Source organism: Haliaeetus leucocephalus, unplaced genomic scaffold, assembly GCF_000737465.1.
Source record: "Haliaeetus leucocephalus isolate CR32 unplaced genomic scaffold, Haliaeetus_leucocephalus-4.0 Scaffold0, whole genome shotgun sequence".
Taxonomy (NCBI): domain Eukaryota; kingdom Metazoa; phylum Chordata; class Aves; order Accipitriformes; family Accipitridae; genus Haliaeetus; species Haliaeetus leucocephalus.
The window spans coordinates 11,562,547-11,569,906 of NW_010972436.1; positions in this window are offsets into that span (position 1 = coordinate 11,562,547).

Genomic DNA, 7,360 nt, shown 5'->3' on the forward strand with positions numbered 1-7,360 from the left:
TCCAGTCCTCTTTGAATTCAATGACTTCTTTGAAAACTCCAATCTGAGAGACTAGATTATTGTTTTTGATGGTGTGATGAATCTTTACAAATGGCAGTAGCAAATCTGCAAAGTCAGTAAAGAGTCCATGCACTCTTACAACCGCTTGGAGAAACAGACTGATGCTAAGCCAGGTGGACTCTTGGCATGGGAAACTGTTTTGAACAGCACACAGGACTACACATTGACTATATCCAGAATAAATGCATTTTGGACTACAAGGAATGAGTTATTAGAGCCAAACGGGAGAGAGAATGTGTTTGACAGCATAGACACCTTTTCACCAAGACTGGGATGGAGAGACCACAAGCTCATTTTAACTAGGCCACCGAACGAGCTGGCCCATGTTAAGTCAGGATCTGGTTCACATTCCTACCAGGGAAAGAGAAACCTACTGTCAGCAATCCACCTGACACAAAACAAAGCATTCATCTTCCCAAGAGCTGCCACTGCCCGTTCACCTCCCTGCTTTGCAGCTGGTGGTCCCACCAGGTGCTTACTGCCCTTTGCCACCCTGCAGGTAGTACAAAAGGTTCGCCTTTTCATTGGAAATGTCGTGGTGGCTTATGCTTGGTTTTGGTGTCTTTTCAGCCAGAGGCCAGAAGCATTGTGGTGCAAACTAAAGTGCTTTTCAGCTTTTTCTCCCGGCTGTTCAGCTTCCTTTGATCACCCAGAGTTACTTTCCTGAGCTCAAGTCCTGGGCAGGTGGCAGCACTATTATCCTCATTTTCTCCAAACATCCCACTTTATTTTTAAATCACATGCTACCACACAGACTAGAGCCTTCTTGGTAGAATACCTCCCCCCGCCCCAAACCAGAGATAGCTAGGACAAAGCCACACTCATTCATTTTTCTGCCTAGCTGTAATTTTCCAGTGTAATATTTGGCAAATCATTTAGGGGCAGATTTTTTTACATAGGCCTTAGCCTGGCTCCCAGGTTCCCTGTGCCTTAATTTTTCATCATTGTGTGGGGATGACCTGACTACTTCCAAAAGATGGTAGGGAGAAGGATTCGGTCAAAATCTTACTCCTCATAGCACTAAGAAACAGAAGCATGATAGTGCTCCTCACCTTTTATATGACAAGAAATTATATAGTGTTCAATGGCAGTAAAATGCATATTGATTCACAAAGTAGGTGATTATCAGCTTGCAAGTTATGGAAGCTTGGTTAATGTAAGCAATTTTTATACTATGTGAAATTTCCTCTTGGCTGTTTTATAATTTGCAGTTTTTCTTAGCAAAACAGATAAAACCCAGACAAACATGAAGTTGAAATGACCTGACCTTTTCCTACATTAAAGTTCTTGTAGTCTCCTGAGCTTTTCAAACGTTGGAAATGATTACTTGCTGGTTTTTAGCATGGGCATCAGGAGTTCTCCAGAATTTCCCTTGCCCACCTGCACAGCTTCCTGGTGCTATCGCGGCATTCCTGTGTACACACGAAGAGCGCATCAGAAATCCTCCTACCTTCTCCAAATACTATCCAAATGTCATAGGGAAGGTCTTGGGTATTTGCGTCTCTGGTACATCTGGTACAGTTTTCTATGTCTGTTTAATTTCAGCAGCTCTTCATCTCTTTTCAATTCCATGGAGCCAGGTAAATTCAAAGAAATAATATCAAAGTCTGTTCCTCTTTACATCCTTAACTAAAATAGCTGGGATCTGTAAACAGACCGAGAGGAAAGGTAAGTTGTGACATAATGTGGAGATCAAATCTGTCATGAGCAACCAGTTTATTTGTATTTAATGCCACTGTCACAGTCTTCATTCATAGTAAACCCAGATCTTGAAGAAAGCTGTAAGTGCCCTTCCTGATCCTCCTTTCTGGTGTTCTCTGCTGATCTCCTTCAAGGACTGCATTTTATCCCCCTCTCTTCTCTTACAAAGAGTGATTGAAACGAGCTCGTTTACTAACATAGGCTCAGATGCACAGGTGTTTCCTAGACTGCCGCTTTATGTCTATAAGCCATGGCTGCAGATTTCTTTTATAATCCCTTTTGCATGCCTGATGTCCAGCTCTTGCTCAGCCTGATTAGAGCTCTTCTCCTTTAGTGGGATTTTTCAGCTCTATCCATTGCTTCCAAGTAGAACACTGAAAACAAGAGAGACTTAGAAGTACTAAGAATTTAGGTGTTTTCAAAAATCCTGTTTACCCTGTCTCTCCTGTATGTTTCCTTGTCTTTGATTCTTAGCTTCTCCATCTTTGTCTGAGACACAGAAACTTTGTGTTACAGTTTTCCTCTGCCTTTTCCACTAGGCCTGCGCTTGAGCCTTTGCTAAACCCTTCTGGTTTTCCTAAACTTGCAGCTTCAAAACCATCTCAGTTAGCAAAGAATCATAGAATCACAGAATCATAGAATCATTTAGGTTGGAAAAGACCTGTAAGATCATCGAGTCCAACCATCAACCCAACACCACCATGTCCGCTAAGACCACATGCTCCATCCTCACATCCCAAACATTCATCACCCCTCACCTTGACTTTGGCTCTGAATTCTCTTCTCCCCTCTGACACGTGTATTTTGGTCCAGACACTGCTGCCCACTTGACTGAACCACCTGCTCTGCCTCGTCCCCCCCAGCCTTTCTGGATTCTCTGAGCAGCACAAGGCAGGAGTGGTGGTATCATTGCATCAATTTAGGTTGTGCCAGGCACTGTAAAAAAATGCACATACAAAAATAAGTGCTTCTATTGGTTTTTTTAGTCCTTACAGCCTAGGACGATGGGAAGATGAAGACAAAAGTGAAAGAGGAAGAGGGGTGACTGTCACGTGAGTATAATGAACACACCACTGACAATAAAAAAATGTATTCACCACTTGTCCAGCTATATTTGCCTATTAAGATATTGTTTAAGATTTGTTAAGAGTGTTTTCAGGCAAAAATATAAGAGAGATCAACATAATTTTAAAAGATGAAAATAATTCTGTTGACTAAACTAAAGTCTTCGTGTATCCATAGTGTTTCATGAACCACATGCTCTACAGTAATGTAGGAAGACTCCATGCTTGTTTACATAAACTGCAAATTCTTAAGAGAATTTTATAGCTCCATTTTCTAGCTGCTTTGCTGACAGCAATCTAATGGTGTGCACGGACTGCTGCTTCTTTCTGGTCCATCTCCCAAAACCTTGATTTTCCTTTCTTAGGACCATGCTGGATTAGGATTTGCTTTGTTTAGAAAAAGCTGTTTCGGTGGCAGCTGGCTGTAAGCAGGGGCTGTAGTGCTAACAAATGAATTGCACTAAAGGACAAAGTCTTTGCTGCTGTTCTGTTGTACCTCCTGGATACATCTTTCAAGTGTCTTGGATTTTGAATTAAATGCTCCCTTATTATTATTACTACCAAGAGGTGGAGTCCTTTCACCTTGCTGCTGTTGTCCCTCTGCTGTGTGACACTGATGATACTGTTCATACAGTCTGTTTTTTCCAGCTCCATCTAATGACAAAGACTTCACTGTCTTGCTGATCCTAACCAGGCCAGGTTGGATGGGGCTTTGAGCAACCTGATCTAGTGGAAGGTGTCCCTGCCCATGGCAGGGGGGTTGGAACTAGATGATCTTCAAGGTCCCTTCCAACCTGAACCATTCTATCATTCGATCTAACATTCTATCAGATCAGCTTTCTGGCTGAGGCACTACCTGCCCCCCACTACTTTCTAGTGTATTTAATGTCTCACTCTCTGGAGTCTGTAGACACCTTACATGCATGTTGTGTAAGTTAAGTTTTTGTTTAGCAAGTTGTCCATTTAACTGGACATTTTCTCTTGTATGCAGTCCCTTGCTTCTACATGGGACTGCAGTGGACAGTCTCCTCATAGAGGATTTCCATGCTCCCTGAGTCTCTGTGGCAGACTTTGCTTCCTAAGGGGTGTATTGCAGTGGTTTGGCATTGCCAGGGAGGGATTCTGACCGTTTTGGTGGCTACGTGTACTGGCAACTTGGTCTTTCTGTTGCTTTGTGGTACCCAGCAGCAGATAATTTTGGGTGGGACTGTCTTGAATGAATCTCACTATGTGGAAATGTACATACGAGTCTTCTTTGGACCCTTGTATGGTTGATGTAGATTTATTCAGTATATTCACTGGAGTCGATGGTGTAATTCATTTCACGCTAAAGACAATGCCTGTAGGAGGTCATTTAAATGGCACCCTAAAGTTGCCATCTTTCCATTTTCCAAGGGAGATTAGGATGACTAGCTCAGATTTAGAAGTATCCAAGATGTCTCATCCTAGGTGAGATGTGGGATCCCACATAGGACGTGATTCATCCTATACTGTACATATCGGCACTGACAATGCCTTAGTCTTCTTTCCAGCCTCCCAACTTTTCATCTGGCAAGGATCATTCAAATACCTAATCTTACAGCATGGATGACTGTCTGAGTAAGGCAGAGCAGGCACAAGCCAGACAAAATCCTTCACTTTTAGGAATACATAGTACTCATTAGTATTCAGTATAGAGTGGCAATGTATACAGAAATAAGGTACTCCTTATCACTAAAAGGGAGCTGATCTGTTTTGATCTCTCCCAGGAGCTGAGCGGACATTTCATTAAGTTGAAGTGTCTCTTTGGTTATTGATCACTCTGTTTACTGTACACTTCGTATCATTGCATGTTGTGTGTATACTCTCATTTGGTGCCTTGTACACAGCAAATGAATAACAGCCTACCATTGGGGGATCAACAAACCCTCATCAAGTCCAAACAATAATTATTCCATGCTCTCTGCAGCAGGGAAATTCTGTGCTTTCTGCAGTAAGAGATGTCTGAAGGAATAAAATGTAATTACAGTTCCACCTAGAGCTTGGTCAAGCTCCATCTGTTTTGCTGAGATGAACATTACAGCTACGAACTGTGCCAGGAGCTGATATGTAGGAGTCTGCCTGACTTATCAACCTGTTGTCTGCTCCTTTCATGAGTGTGGTTCTCTTATTTAGTGGCAGTCTGATACGAAGCCCAGTGAAGCCACGGGGAGTTTTTCCACTGACTTAAGTAGGTTTAAATCAGGCCTTAAAATAAAAATCCTCTCTTTAGAAGACAGGATGTAACAGAATGGTGAGGAGCTGTGAGTGGCTTAATCATTACATTTACTCAGCTTTATGACTAATGCCTGTGTCAGTTAACAAGTTTTATTAACAATGTAGTGACCTTGAAAACTCTGTACATCTGACTAACTCATTCTTTTTCATGAGTAAGTAAGTGCTCTATATATTGAACAAGGATGTAATTGAAATGATGTCATATAAAGTGACTTCAAGCTTAAAATGACTTAAATAATATATGGATTGCAATTTCACTTGAAAGTGATATAGTTTTTAAACATTAAAAGAATACCTTAAATTACTGAAATTAAGGGTGGCAGCATAGTATCAGTATCAGGTGAAAGATATGTGTATAGTGAGGTGAATATTGAGGCTATTAATCATAGGTATAAAGTGTTAGGTAGTACAGAATTATTCCAGCACTGGAAACTATTAAATGTGGATATGATGAATTTGGGGTCTATAATTTGCCAAGTTTGAAAATCTGTATGACAGTGAAAATGGATATCCATGAAGCGTAGGGACCGTAATGCTAATGTTGTGGCAGGTCATGCTTAATACGAAGTGGGGCTTGAAAGATGCTCCATACACAGGCAAGTGCAGAGAGCTGGACATAACTGCTGTACAGTTACGGGAAGTGGATGAGATTCACTGTATCAATGGTGAGGGTGCAAATGGTACATCACACGCCAACCCACTCAGAAATCTAACCACCCCTTCTTTCTGCCCCCAAAATGACACTTATCACTGAGCTAAATCGGCACATCTACTTGGCCATTTAAGTTTTTTCTCTTCCTCAAAAACTTATATGCCATAGCACAGGTGTGATATATGCAGCGTGATCACACCTCCCGAGATACATAGCTGGCCTGCCTGCTGTTGAAGCCAATCTTTTACACCACTCAGCTAAATATCATACCCTTTCTTTGAGAAATGAATATCCATACATTTCTCAGTGCATGCATGTTGTGTTTTGCCCTGCATTGTAACTGTGCAGGCCATAGCAACCATCCGTGTAGTAAACTACATCCATCAGTAATGCACCGTCGTTGAGCACCATGACTCCATATTCCCCCTGATGGCCTCATTAACTCAAGAAACAGGTACCAGGACCCATGTGCAGGTGAGACCTGACCTTCTTCCAAATGCTTTCTTAGTTAAACCCTTTCTTTAACCCTGCTTAAATGTGCAAAGACAGTACTCCTGTGTCAGTTCCCTCATTCAGGAGCACAGTAACGGCACAGCATTTCCAAATGGCAACACGACTCCACAGCCTTGGGATATGCTCTTTCACCACAGTGCTCAGCTGCAACTGCCCTGGCTCCTCTCGTTGGTTTTGGAGATCTAGCACAGGGCTGTTGGCATCATGTCCTGGTGAAAGGGCTGAGCCCAGTTCAGGCAGGTGAAATAGTCCCTGTGAGCACTTCTGTCAAACCTGCTGTACAGATCACAATGGTTCACCGAGATGACCACCCTTCATACCACGTTCCAGCCAAATCCTGTACTGTGAACTGAGAGGAGTCATGATTCTCCTGTGCTGCAGGGGCTGGGGGGGGAAGCAGCAAGAGAGACAACTCCACCATGAAAGGTGTGTGGGAGGGATGAGGGAGGGAACTAAGGAAACCTGGGAAATATCAGGAACTTTCTGTGCAATGACTACCCAAAATAGTATCCATCTGACTAAGAGCCAATATCACTATCCGTGAGTCTTCTTAGGTCCCCTTTACAAACAGAGATCGAATCAATACAGTTGATGGAGTGTCATGATTTAACCGCAGCCAGGAACTAAGCACCATGCAGACGCTCGCTCACTCTCCCCACAGCAAATAGGGGAGAGAATTGGAAGAGTAGAAGTGAGAAAACTCGTGGGTTGAGATAAAGACAGTTAAATAAGTAAAGCAAAAGCTGCACGCGCAAGCAAAACAAAAGAAGGAATTCATTCTCCAATTCCCACCAACAGGCAGGTGTTCAGCCATCTCCAGGAAAGCAGGGCTCCATCACGCCTAACGGTGACTTGGGAAGACAAACACCATCACTCCAAACATTCCCTGCTTCCTTCTTCCCCCACTTTTATATGCTGAACATGACATCATATGTTTTGGAATATCCCTTTGGTCAGTGGGGGTCAGCTGTCCCGGCTGTGTCCCCTCCCAACTCCTTGTGCCCCCCCAGCCTCCTCGCTGGTGGGGTGGGGTGAGAAGCAGAGAAGGCCTTGGCTCTGTGTGAGCACTGCTCAGCAGTAATGAAAACATCTCTGTGTTATCAACACTGTTTTC